We start from the raw sequence: 14962 nt of genomic DNA, 5'->3' as shown, positions 1-14962 counted from the left end.
GTATGTACCATGATTGAAATAAAAATTGTCTGAAAAATTAAATGCGTTTACCAGAAGTAGCACGCATACAACATCGGAAGTTGCTGTTCGTACAAAATGGTATGGGATATTGCATTTAAAGGGAAAACAATACATATCCACCTCAAAATTTGTTTATGATCAACAAATGAATGTTCTTGTGTGCAACAATAGTGTCAGCTGCAGAAATCCGCAACTTGATGATGTGTTTAATCATTTCAGTTACGATATCTATATCCCGGAGAGAACGGTTTGATATTTGGCGTGCAGAAAGAAACCTTACTGCCAAAAATGCTGCAGTTCCAACAAATGTCTGGAGCAGACTGAGACTGGAGTAGACAAACACAGATAGAAACGAGTACATTCAGGAGCAAGTAAAAATTTTAATAGAAAATTTATCAAAAAATTGCAGGAATCGAATCGTGTACTTAAGGCATTTTTATCATGAGATGGGAGTAGCTGGATAACAATACCCAAAATTTTAATAAAAGTGGCAAGAAATCTTGGTGCGTAAAGTCGGTGAAACAATACCTCACTAGCAGCAAGCTGCATCTCTCAGACAAGCGTAACTACCTAGGGCGGCAAATGCTAATTTTTCTGTTGAGTGTGTTTTCACTAACAAGGAAATCTTTCTCATCTTTGCTTGTACGGACAGTTGCTCAAATTCCTTCGGTTGAGTTGAGTTGATTTTAAGTTTAACGTCCCGTTCAGCAGCGAGGCTATATGAGACGTGGGCCTACTGATTAACGTGGAATCCGAACCACATGAACTCCCGCCGGGAATCGACCCCGGGCCTCCCACGCCAAAGGCGCAAATTCCTTCGGTGGCCTTCCGAGTATGCTGCAGGATGTTGCCCCTGGTTCTGGATCTTCTTGTTGCTGTTCCCGAACCTACCTGACATTCTTATCCTCCCACACTATCTCGTGATGAAATGCCTTCAGTACATGATTCGATTTGTTATTTTTGATGTCCTTGCTATTAAAATCTTTTACTTGCTCCTGAATGTACTAATTTTCATCTGTGATTGTCTTCACCAGTCTCAGTCTGCTGCAGACATTTGTTGCAACTGCAGCATTTTTGGCAGTAAGGTTTCTTTCCGCACGCCAAATATCAAAGCGTTCTCTCCGGGATATTGATATCGTAACTAAAATGATTAAACACATCATCAGGTTGCAGATTTCTGCAGCTAATGACACTATTCTTGCACACAAGAACATTCATTTATTGCACATAAACAAATTTCAAGGTGGATATCTATTGGTTTCCTTTTAAATGCAATATCACATACCATTTTGTACGAACAGCAACTTCCGATGTTGTATGCGCTCTACTTGTAAACGCATTTAATTTTCAGCCAATTTGTATTTCAATCATAGTAATCTCTGCAGTTCTTGATTTCTAATAGTAGAGCAAACCTTCAGCATGATGGATTACCTTTGACCCTCTAAAACTGACCACTATTAGTAATACTTGCTTCTGTATCACAACCCGTCTTTTATACGTCCAAACTCATTTCCCTGCAGAAAGTCATGTTTTTCTACTGTTGATCCTGTCACCTGTGATTTCTTTGTGACTCATTCCGTGTAGAATGGGTGCAATTTCAAGCAACTTTATTTTGGACTTTTACACAACTAGATTGTGCGTCTCGCCCCGTGTGCGTCGTAGACGTCTACAAACAGATAAAGGTACAGTTTGTTAATAAACCCTTTCAGCTATACTTAAAAAAACACAATATTAATTTCTTCACAACACAAACTCTGATATCAAGGCATGCGTGGTGGAATGTTTCAATCGAACTCTTAAGGAAAAAATGTGAAAATATTTTACAGCAAAGAAAACTTACCGTTACATAGACGTGCTACCTAAATTTGTTCACTCATATGATTCTAGACTACTTAGAGCTCATCAATTACCACTCGCCAGTTTGAACCAAGATACGATTCGACTAGTTTGGAATAAATTAATATCGCCTCATACAAACGTTATTAAGGTAGCAAAATATAAACAAGGTGATACTGCGCGCATTACTAAAGCAAAGAACCATTTTGAAAAAGGCTACAAAGAAAATTAAACTTTGGAAATATTTAAAATAAAAACAGGTGATATATAAGGAAAAGAAACTGGTTTCTTTTAAAGGATTTAAATGGTGAATTGATTGATGGTACATTCTACAAAGAAGAATTACAAGTAATGCCCTTCCCTAAGTTTATTAAATGAATGAAATTTTAGAAGTTAAAGGTAAATGTGTACTTGTTCATTTGCGGGGATGCACTCCTTCCTTTAATTCATGGATTCCTGTAACTTATTTAAAACGCATTTAGCAACTTTACAGTATTATAAATTAATGTTATATTTGTGTATATAGCAATAAAATGAATGATTCTTATTTTCGATATTATTAGCATCAAGCAGGTAGTGGCTATAGTGTACATAGAGGTGCACCGCACCAAGAAGGATATGGTATTGGTAGTTTTTAGGTGGTTTATTTCGTAGTGTATTTCCATTATTGAAACAAGGTGTTAAAACATTAGGTAAATAATTATTACGTACAAGAATTAATGTAGCTGGAAATGTATTAGACAATAGTAGACCTATTAATGAGGCTTTACAATCACGCTGGCCAGAAGCAAAAATAATTTAAAAAATAAAGCTCAAAATAAAATAAATCAGGTATTGGTAGGATTGGGCAAAAGAAGAAAGAAAAAATCATTTTGCACAGAAAGGTGGTAATCAGAGAAAGGAGAGAGAGAGAGAGGTATTTTTGATTAAATGATAAATATGGAGCAGAGTACTAGCTTTTATCTCACATTACTCAGTAATAGTTCTATGGAATATTTTCCATAAAATAAAGTACAACTACGTATTAATCTAATTCCAGCTAAACCTGCATTTTGTCTAATGGGTGAAGCAGATGCTGATGGAAAAGTTGTAATGACAGATGCAACATTCCTTGTGGAAAAAGTTGCTGTATCACACGCGGTTAAAATAACACAAAATAAAGTATTACTAAACCCTAAATTTGGAATAAAATATCATAACAAAAATGCAGGTGAAGACAGAATCTTCACAACAAGGAATTATGAATAGTACACTTCCAAATCTGTTTAGCGGCATAGTGCGTAAGCGTATTATTACTGGTTTTGTAACTAATATAGCTTCAATGGTGCATATGACACAAATCCTTTTAATTTTAAGCATTTTAGTATGTCATTCTTTACTTTGTATATTGATGGAACGCCTGCACCATCCAAATCACTACAATCTTCTTTTGATAATAAGCTATATATAGAAGCATATTCTAAGTCATTCACAGTTTCTGGTATTTATTATTCTAATCAAGGCAATGCTATTTCACTTGCCGAATATCCTAATGGTTATACTCTACTATTGTTAGTTTAACGCCCGATTCTCCTCAGAACTAGAAATTGATTTCCAGAGAAAAGTATATATTTAAAAATGTTAAATATCCTTGAACTTTATGAATCACTAGAACAAAATATTCCTTAAAATCATTTTATAGAGTATATGCTGGAGATGAGTTGCTGCAATTTCTTCATACATTTGTTGCTGCCATAATTATATAATCATGCTAGTGAAAAGCCTAGTGAACATTGGGTTTCAGCTTATATATCTAATATGCATGTGGAGGAGTATTTCGGTGGCTATGGTATACAACCTATATACAATATCAAATGTTTTCAAAACGAAATTGTCTGTATTGTACATGGAAAAATAGACGTATTCCACGTGACTTATTTCAATTTTGTGGACATTGCTGTTTTCTATATTTAGCGTGTAGTGTATCTTGTTATTCACTACAGGATTTCTTAACCCTTATCCGGGCAAGACATTTTTGTAACGTAAACGGGCAACCGGGGCCTGTGAGGCCCAGTATATATTTTAAGTGCAGAATACACATAATCAATGCCTATTGTCACTTACTGTTTAGACTAGTCTAGAATGTACCGGTATATATTTTTGTCGAGTAGCGAAACTTCGTGTCACGCTTTTGTAAGCCAAGCAGAATAGCAAATCCGGTCCAGACATTTTTGCAACGTAAACGGGCCACCGGGGACTGTCAGGCCAAGTATATATTTTAAGTGCAGAACACTCAAAATTCAATGTCTGTTGCCGCATACTGTTCCGACTAAGTTTACAATAGTCACGTGTTCAATATATAATTATGTGACAATTTGATCTAATATTTGACAGGAATTTCACGAAAGTTATACGGGGCCTCTTAGGCACCGGTTGCCCGGTTACGTCAGGAAAAGATTTTCAAATTTAAAAAAGAAACATTAGCTTTACCAACTCGATAGGTTCATGATTTTAACTTCGACGAAAGATAGAAGAATTCAGTATTTTACGTCTTCGAAATATGTATGGTTATTGAGAAATTTTAGAAAAATGAAGCTACTGGGTCTGGGGGGCCCCGGTTCCGTAAAGTGTATGTGTTTATGTGTGTATGTATATGTGTGTGTTATGTTAAATAGTATTGTTATTTTTTAATCTCTGCTCTATTATGTTAAAGCAGTTGCCATTTTCCTGTTAAAAAGTAGTCGTAAAACATGTACAAAATGAATAATCTATGTTTTAACTCCGCCATTGCCGGTCCCAAGCCCAGGATGAGAAAGAAGGAGGGTTGGGGATATTACTCTTTAGAAACCCTATGTATAATTTCTGCTGTTACATAAGGGTTGATAAAAGGTACAGCCCTGCTATTGGTTATTCTCTGCTGTGCTATAAAGGCGTTGAAAATAAGGGCTGTAAAAGAGAATGAGTCCATAACTGGACAATACGCGTAACATGGTGGTAGTCTCTACTATGTTATATAGCGGTTGAAAAAATGATTTAAAAGAGAACGAGTACAGTCCCTGGTATATTCAATAGGGGGTTGGAAAAAGTGGTCGTGATAGAGATCGAGTATACACCCCCATAATCTTTTTGCACCACAGAGAAATGGGTCATAAAGGACTACAAAAAGTTACTAAATCTGGTTACAAAAAGAATCGGTCGTCTGATTACAAAAACGCTACCGTGACCCCACCCTACTATTATGCCTTCATAGCACAACCCGCATCCAACCAACCACCGTATGTTTGATGTATCTATCCATTTCAGGCACCGGAGTTCCAGCAAGACCACGACTTATACGCCAGCCAGCAAGATTGGACCAGCACCCACTGCAACTGAAGCTTATCCTCACTCAATTGATTATCCTCCCCATGAAAATAAATAAAGATTCAAATAAATTGATCAATAAAATAGCACCTACAACCTCTGATGATATAGCTTGAACTTCATATGCTATTCTAACTCTTACCGAAGAAAGGGCGCAGCCCTTTAAACTGGTAAACGTAAAAAGTCTTTGGTGATCATCATCTTTTCTTCGAACCTATGCAATGATCAAGTATAGCAAAGGTGCTGTGAGATCAGTACAGATATTACTTAGGAGTCTGACAGAAGGGCTATGTTATCTTTTGGGGGGTTTTGTCTTATGATTTTGAAACTCATTTTTTGCATTCATACTCTAACGAACTTGTTTGTTGCTTTGCGATATAGGTTGCTCCTTTGGATATCGAACTTTGCATACGATTCACGGCATATATAACAGATTTAATCGCACAGCATTACAACGCCCACATAGTAGTACCTAATCTTCCAAAAATGTAGCTTCACTTCCATCTCGTTCTCACCTACCAAAACGATCTCGAACATCTAGTACAACAGTGACTGGTACTTCCAAACCTTCACGTTCTCGCTCAAGCCCACCAGTACGGATTCCATCTGTAACTAATCATCATGACTAATCCATGGATTACATTTCAACAAAAACTTCTGCTACTCCGTTTGCAATGTATATCCTCAAAATTCAAACTAACAGCCAACTATTCACAACTTTCTACTTACAAATTCCGACACTAAATTCAAGACTCCAAAGCACATCTTCCAGGAACTTATAAAATATGTTCCGTGTGTTGAAATCAGTGAGATTATCTTCCAAAATAATGGAGTTATTTTGAAATCCATCGCCATGTGCGGAACAAAGCAACTTTTGAAATTTCTGGCAAAAACGATAATAAACTCAACTCCACCCCAGGCAACACAAATAACTTCTAACGTCCCGAAAGCCTATGTTATCAGTAGTCATCAAGGGCGTCGTCTCCGAGTATAAAGACACTGAAACTGAGGAAGAACTCTAAGAGAAAGAAGCTCAAGTATATAAACTCATTCGAATCCTGAATGACCTACCTTCCTAGTACATTTACTAACTCCTGAACAATCTGTTGTCGATCCTTACTTCTTACAGGAGCATACATTTGCAGACGGAGACACAAGGTTGAACCTTCAAAACCTCTTAACCACAGCATGCACATTGTGAACAGTGCCAAACGTATAATCAACATGTGACCAAAGATGTAAAAATTCTTTGATTTGTGATTACGATATCCAAGCCGATGTTACTCGGGATTGTCCTAATGGAAATACCAATCCCAAATGCAGCAAATCTGGTCAGCATCCTTCTTACAGTTCTAAATGTAAGGCCAAACCCAGAGTTTATCCCACTCATCCAAAGCTTACTGCACCAACCAGAATGGCTAACCGTTCAAAGCCATCAAATATTTTGTTAACTCACAATGTTGCAATTGAAGATATGATTCGTTTCTTTACAGTTACTATCAAGAACATTCATTGTTTCTTTGCGAGCTCATATTCTTAACCAAGTCATTCTTACAATTATGCAACTATGTAACAGTCAACTTTATGCTACATATTCTGGTTAACATGTTAACTTTCAACTCCATCCTCTTTGAAACCTGTCTGGAATTATACATATAATCATGAATTTATCATTTCTGTTTCTAAACATTTGTTCCTTCAACACTCATAAGGTACTACTCCACACTCTACTAATGGAAGAAAATATTCACGCCTTTGCGTAGAACGAAACATATCTTTTGCCGCAACATGTACATTATCAGCCATATACTATTTCGTGTGCGACGATCCACCTGCAGATCGCGCAAATGGCGGAACTCTTATAGGAGTACAAAGCAGACTACCTCAATGCACAATCATGCATCACTTTCAGGCCCCTTTTCCGGAGCACAACATCACCCTGAACCATTTTATTTCACGTACTATATATGTTAGACCTAATGTTCAAATTCCCTTGACATTCTTCCAATACATGGACACCTCGTTTCGTCATTATATTATTAAGATTGATCTCAATCTATCCAGTCACACTCATACGCAACAACGGAATTTCCATCAATTTATTAAGCTACACACAAATGCTGAACTATGCGATTTACCAAGACATACTACACCTGACGCAGTCACTGCCTCTTCTACATTACAACCATTCGTAAATTATCATGTTCTATCTTCCATCGGCAGTAACAACGACCCACTTAAATTGATATTAAATTTTCCAAACAACCGTTATACTCCTGACACACCACCACGTACCGTTCTCTGTTATCACCGTGCTGACTGGAACAAATATCGGGATGATATGAATACTACCTTATCTATCGTGCCTATTCCAGTACATCATTCTGACATACATAGCACGCTTGACACGCTTACTACTGCTATACAGCATAGTAGCCATCAGTATATACCAATGATTAAATCTAATTATGCTCGACCCGCACTAATTCCGCAATATTTCACACTAGTTGCTCTTTCAAGGCAGGCATATCATGAATTTCTACGCATACGTGATCCTGTGCATTTACAACTACAGCGCCAATATTTACACCAAGTTCACCATTACATCGTTGCATATAAAAGTCGTAAGTGAATTCAAACACTTAACCATCTTTAACAAGAATATAATCCTACCAAATTCTGGAAAGCCTTTCACAGGCTCTATGAAAGACGCTCTTCTCTCTATTGTCCGCTCATCGTCAACCATACCTTCCTACAAACTTACACGAAGAAGGCTAATGTGTTTGTTCAATCACTTCAAGGCATTTCTATGTCACCAGTCATCTTCTACGCCCCTGAACGCTTACACACTAGAATAAGCAACGTGCCAGATTCTCATCAATCACATCTTCTAACCATCATGACTTAGGTTTGGATCATATCCGATTACATCTTTGGAGATCGCCTTTGAAGTATTAGCTAGTAAGAAGAATGCAGCGCCTGTATTTGATGGTATAAATTACCATCATATTAAAGAGGTTCTACTCTTGGTTCCGCTAATACTCTCCGCTATTTATAATCGTATACACCGAACTGGTGATTATCCGGATTCTTGCAAACCTTCGAAAGATTTAATGTTTCTGAAATCGCATAGTGATAACACCATGGCAAAGTCTTACCGCCCAATACAACTTACATCTACACTGGGAAATATACTCGAATGCTTCTTAGTTCGGCGTCTACATATTCACTTCTTCTACAATCAAATTCCTCTACACCAAACTGGTTTTCGCCCTAACTACAGTCTCAATGATAATCTAGTCAAACTTACCACTATTCTTACCAACCTTCCTGTTTATTATCATTTGACTTGGAAAAGTCTTTTGATTCAGTTTGACACGATTGATTACCTTACAAACTTCATCTTCTAAGATTACCATTCACATATATCAGACATTTTTCACTACCTTACCAATCGCATAGCATATGCCTGCATTAGTTCATCTTTGTCTTTCCCTATTTTCCCACTTACGTGGAAGGTCCATAAACCGTGAGAGTTGAATTTTGATGAAATTTGGTGACAAGATTCAGTTCGTTGCTAAGTAACGTAGTAAGTCACTCGATGCGCAAATGCTTCGTTGATCTGATACACCGACGCCATCTTGAAATTCAGTACTCAGTGTCCAAGAATACGCTTTTGGCACAAAAATGAAAAAGGTTTTGCTAGATCTGACTTCAACATTGTACACCGGGATAGGAGGTAAATATGTGCAAATACTTACAGTGTATGATCGCCATCTTGAAACGCGCCATATTGAATCGCGGCCAAATATGATGAATGGCAAGGGGTTCATGTGGAGTATCAAATAGCACTGAATTTACTCCTGAATACATTTCCGTAACCAACGTTTACATGTCTGTTTTCACTTCAGAGATAAGAGCTCTCTCACCCACAAGAACATAAAATTACTATGCGAGTTAGATTTGTGTTATGAAATGCGGTCGTTGCTAGCAGTTGCAGGGTTTTAACTAATGCAGTAGTAGTCACTTGATGTACAATAGCCACTATACCAATCAGGTCTTGAGCCTAGTGAGAGAAATCGTTAATTAAACTGAAATGCCTGTCGTGACAAATGGAATAGCTGCACGCTATAAATTGTACCTATTTTGAAGTGCGATGGCACAGACCAAAGGGATTGTTATATATTAGAAAAAATTATATAAACTGAAGCATATCAGTTCAACGACCAAAACGGTTCGGATTCCACTATAATCAGTAGGTCCACGTGCTTTAACAACATCTTCCGAAGTTCTCGGTGTACCTGGTGATTTCGCTTTTAAATCACTACCGGTTTCCATGAAAGACTTTAGCCAATGACGGATAGTTTTTGCTGTAGCTGGTTCACCACCATACTGACGTCTAAAATTACGTTGCACTGTTATAGCTGACTCAGTTTTCCTAAGCCAAATAACACTGCGCTTTCTGTTGCGGAGTACATATTGTTGCTGAGTTGCTCTGCACTGCACGCCTGCCTGGACTAAACTGAAGAAACAAGGAAGAACAACACTGGTGCCGGCTGAAGGTCAAGCAGACCTGCCAAACTTGGAGAGTTGATGAATCAAACACCACAAACTAGAATAGTGTCTGTCACTTTGTACAGATTCTAGGACACATTAAATCTAGGGAGTTCTTTTTCAAACACACTGTAGACTTGGATGATGCACCGTGCCAATGTGCTTACTCACCCTTCGCTGCTCATCCGCCGTTAGCTAGCAAAGTATCAGACTCCCGCTTTATCCCACTCATTCTCCAAGCCTACAACTAGGAGACTTTTTTGTTTCCCATAACTTCAAATCACTTTCAAAGGACGTCGTTTCCAAACCATAGAAGAGTTTCAGGTCAATGCAACAAGAGATCTCACACCATCTCAGAAAGTGCGTTTCAGGAGGCTTTTAATCTAGGCTCCATCCATAAGACCCCTAGGAACGACATGTCTGATTGTTGTTCTTTTCTGATTTGAGGTTTATGCTTAAAAACTAATCAAAAAATCGTGGATGGGCATTTTGGAAACCGGTGGTTTCGTTGAAGTGTTGCCATCTCTTATCACATTTTTCCTCGTCGGGTATTGCAGAACAAAATTACCTTGTTATGTGCATGAATGCTCTCTTGTAATCTGGAATTCGTGCTTCGAATCCAATAACCATGGGTAAACATTTTGAGAAAGCAGCTTGTTGGCAGTGTTGCCATTTCTCATATCACGTTTCTTAATCATCAGATGCTGCCGAAAGAATGTCACTTATTTTGTACCTGACTGTTCTCTTGTGATTTGAAGTGTATTCTTCAAAACTAATGAAAAAGACTATGAGAAACACTTGGGGAATAGATTGTATGTTTACGTGGTTGCCATCTCTCTTATCACATATATTTCCTCGTCGAATGCTGCGCGCAAAAATTTTTCCCTATTTTATGCATTGCTGCCGTTAATTAGCTTAATTTCTTTAAGAAACTATTATTATGCTAAGAACGCCTTTCTAACATGCCCTTAGTAGATTGAGCGGTTAAAGAGTATATACTGTGCTATGATAAAATTATTATAAAGATGAAAATGATTTATGCTCATTTAAATCTTTCGTTTATTGTGTGTATCTGCAATATAATTTGAGTTGCACAGTATTTGGTACTTTGTGACATTTTACACGTTATTGAAAACTGGGAAATAAATGTAAGAATTATGTAATTTACATGAGATTTAAATGAATTAACAAAAAAGCTAATAATAATAATACTGACCAATATAATAGTAATCTCTACGCTATCGTAAAGTAACAAGTGAAATTGTAGAGACTGCTTTTTCCTTTTTACTTTCATAAGTGGCACTTGAGGAAATTTAGAAAAAGCGATGGTAAAAGCGTGTGAAAATTGGAGTGGAACTTAAGGAACCTACCGAAAGAAATAATGTAAAGTAACACCTAATAATCTGTTCCAGATAGAGAATAGTAACAAAATCACGAAGAAAGAGTAATATTACAGTTTGTGACAGTTGTGTGTAACCAGGTGAAACAGATCTATTTGTCAATTTGTCAATATGAATTTGTCAATTTGAATTCACAATAGATTTCCAACCGTGGTAACTCCGACATATCAACATCGTTACTTCACAGCTACATGGTGCAATGATTGAATGGAATGCTATTTTAACCCTCACTTTGGTGTACCTATTAAGATCTAACGGCACTATAGTGTTTGGTTTAGTTGTAGAACTTGGAAAGCCGGACGGGTTGTCTTTTTCACGACATAAACTTTTCTGGCAATTGAAATTTTACCATTTACTTCGGTACTCTATTTATGCTTTTACGTAACATGCGTAGATAATCGGATACTGATGCAGAGATATCCCCTGGTTCGGATAAACAAGGCTTGTGACGAAGTAGTTCATTGGCACAAGGTAAACCTCAAGCGGTCTTTGAACCTACAAGCATGTGGCCATGCTCCCCTCTTACAGTCCGCCGAGGTTGCAACGGGGTGTCTGACATCTGATATTAATAACTATGCTTTTAAATAGAATAAAACAAGAATTGAATGAATGTGACCTGAGCGAAATTTTTCATATTTTAAATTTTGTGGGAGAATTCGTGCCGGTGCCCTTGCTTGTGTACTCCATATTATATCTCATGAGGAACAAAATCATCAGTTGCTGAGACAGGGAATGATTTTAGATTGTTTTATGCTACTAGAATGCACCTTTTTTTTTTAGTTCTTGTGCTATATTTTTCATCTATCCTCAATATTATTACAGCTATCATAATGTTTCTTGAGTCTCATGTGACTCAACTTAAGCATTTTGTCGAGAATCCTTTGGGAAAGAAGTGTATCAAAATTCTGATTGCTCTAAAATCTCTGAGAAACAAAAATATTTTGCAATTATTGATATTTATTTTAGTTTCGTTTTTATGTACTAATTTTATCATATACTATACACTTTGGTTGCAGATTTCGTGAAAATCTTCTGGTTTCTTCGTTTACGTGCATTTCGTTATAAAAAAATGAAATGAAATATGCCTAGGCTAAAGGAGACGGTAATGATGAGTAATGAATGAAATGGTGGAATGAAGAAAGTGGGAGAAAACAGAAGAACCCGGAGAAAACCCACGCACATGGTTTGTCCAGCACAAAGTTCACTTGGCGAAGGCTGGGATCGAACCGGGAACCCTAAGCACCAAAGGTGAACGCTCTACTGCATTTCGTTATATTCCGTCATCTTCTTCGGCAATCTGTCTTGCGCTAATACGTGACTGTTTTACTACTATAATCTGTTCAACATTTCCTTTTTAAATTAAACATTTTTATTCATTTATTTCCTTGTTATCTCTATTTTCACAATCTTGCTTTACCACAATTGTCAGAATTTACTCAAACTAAAAATTTATTAATACTGGTCGAAACTTCTGTTAATTTGTCGCACACAGTATACGGGTAATCGGTAATTAATTTAAAGAATGAAGTTAATGTACACTCATGTCCAAAAATTTGTCGCATGTCTATAAATATGTTGTAGGAATATAATTTGATAACGAATTCGCCCGGTATTTCTTATAATGTTAGTATGTGTATAATCGGTAAAGACATGTATGTGGCAAATTTCGCGTCAAAAGAGCAGTAAATAAGAACAAAATAATACTAACAGAATAAAACTAAAATAAAACTTTCATGTCCATTTAGCAACATTTTGTTTTATTCATTCTAATTTTCGTATTTATAATTCTTTTCTTATGAAATTTACCACAAATATACATTGTCCGATTATACATATATTATTAGTATTAAAAGTACCCTGCAAAATCGTTATCAAATTATATTCTTACAAGAAGACAAGTTACAGATATGCGACAATCACTTTGGACATGAGTGTACATTACGAAAGACTTGTTCAATTTGAAAATTTGTGAATGAGTGTAAGGTAGAGACATGAATAAACTTCTGTACTTCTATTAACATACTGGATCTTTCAAGATGAGAACTGGTTGTCGCAAGAGTTGAATATAATTCGGTGGGTAACTGACCGTACAGATGTGTGTCAATATCAGAAATGTATATGAACAATCTATAAGTGATTGCCAGGTTCCTTTGTTCTTACTTTCGGAGAAAGATAAAATGCTGTCATGAGCACAAAAAAAAAAAAAAAAAAAAAAAATCACTTCTATCTGAGGAAGAGATCCCTAACACGTTACACTGAATTTCAAGATTCATAAAATATTAAAGAATGTGAACGATGAATTTGTATAATCTGAAACTCAACATTAATGTTTTCTCAAATACGAAGAAAGAATACAGTACTATTATGTACACATTCTTGACACGTGTGTGATTTGTGTACAAGTTATTTGAGTAATAATACTAAATTCTAACATGCCATAACTTAGGGAATACTCGACAACATAATTTCATGACGATAATAAACGAAATATTTTCTACTTACTACCTTGTCGTACCTAGGAATAAAAATTATAAAATTGAATTATAATTGAAATTGAAAATCAATTTGACAGCCACTTCTATCTCAGATACAATTGAGAGGGTGAGCACAACAGTGGTCTAACCCACATTTTTTAAAAAATGGAGAAAAATCAAGTTAAACTGAAACACGTGTTTTTTTTTGTACAATATATGACACATTCAACCACTTGTGGTTGCTTTTGGTATATTGTACAAAAAGCAGATGTCTTTAATTTGATTTTTCTCCATTTTTAAAAATGTGGGTTAGAGCATTGTTGCGCTCACTCCCTCAATTATTGTAATAAAGATGTAACTAATCATTAGAAGATATACATGAAGAAAAGACGAATTTTGATCTGAATCTGGCAGGGATGTGTACCCGGATCTCACATATGTGCACAGTTGCTAAACAATTTAAACATACTTAATGTTCACTAAGTTTCAAATCTTTCTGGAAAAACAAGATCAATTATAAACGTATTATCTTGCACTTCCTTTAATTCTGTTCTATAGACGAAGTAAATCAGTTATACGCAAACCTCGTACACAGTCAGCATATCAATCTTCCGCAGCGACAGCCAAATTGCACTTATGAAGGATTCTGTTGTATCATATTGTTTTCGGGAAATAGTTGTTTCGTTGTACTGGATATCTTAAGAACATGCTCTCATATTCGATGGATAATCGAGTACCTATCATAGCTTTCTCTTCTGTTAGCTGTGACGTTTCTCTCTCTCATGGAAGATAGCCGTCATCATCAGCAGCTACCGTCACTATCTCCCGAGTGCGAGTCAAGTGTGGTGAATCAATAAATTGTAGTATAGGATGTATCGTTCATCTTTTACTGCCGTACCAAATGATGCAAAGCTAAACACCAAGTATACATTGTAAACACCAAGTATTGTGTTACATTCAATAATAACGTAATTTGAATAGTGATATTTATTTAAATGGTGAAACAACTTTTAAATCACATGCTAGCCAAAAACGGAAAAAAAAAAATATTGCAAGGCTGCTATGGCAAAGCAAGTTGCTAAGTAAATATTGTTATTCTTGTCTTTGTAATATATCAGTATTAATATAGGCACTATAATAAGGAATAAATTATTTGAAATGTAGACTCGTGAATAAGTAATAAAATCATTATGATTTTCAAAATGTGAACCAGGCATTTTGACAATATAATCATTATAATTTACATAATCGATATGTTATAATAACTGCTCTACAAGAAGGAGCAGCGAATCGCGCGCAGATGATGTCAATCTACAGAGTAGCGTGTTTATACCT

General features: G+C 36.2%; 1 protein-coding gene across 4 annotated transcripts in view; it reads right to left on the bottom strand.

Moving 5' to 3' along the window:
• Positions 1 to 14962, bottom strand: part of LOC145685835 (uncharacterized) — a 99277-nt gene that overhangs the window by 65270 nt on the left and 19045 nt on the right. Inside the window, exon 2 of one of the 4 annotated variants that reach the window (XM_081758431.1) lies at positions 13656 to 13668. The exons of the other annotated variants lie outside the window; for them this stretch is intronic. The gene's annotated coding sequence lies outside the window, so the exon portion shown is untranslated. The remainder of the gene's footprint in view (positions 1 to 13655; positions 13669 to 14962) is intronic. 4 annotated transcript variants of the gene reach the window in all.

Source organism: Thermobia domestica, chromosome 5, assembly GCF_964235325.1.
Source record: "Thermobia domestica chromosome 5, izTheDome1.hap1.1, whole genome shotgun sequence".
NCBI lineage: Eukaryota > Metazoa > Arthropoda > Insecta > Zygentoma > Lepismatidae > Thermobia > Thermobia domestica.
The sequence above is the reverse complement of the archived record's forward strand: the minus strand, read 5'-3'. Positions and strand labels throughout refer to the sequence as shown.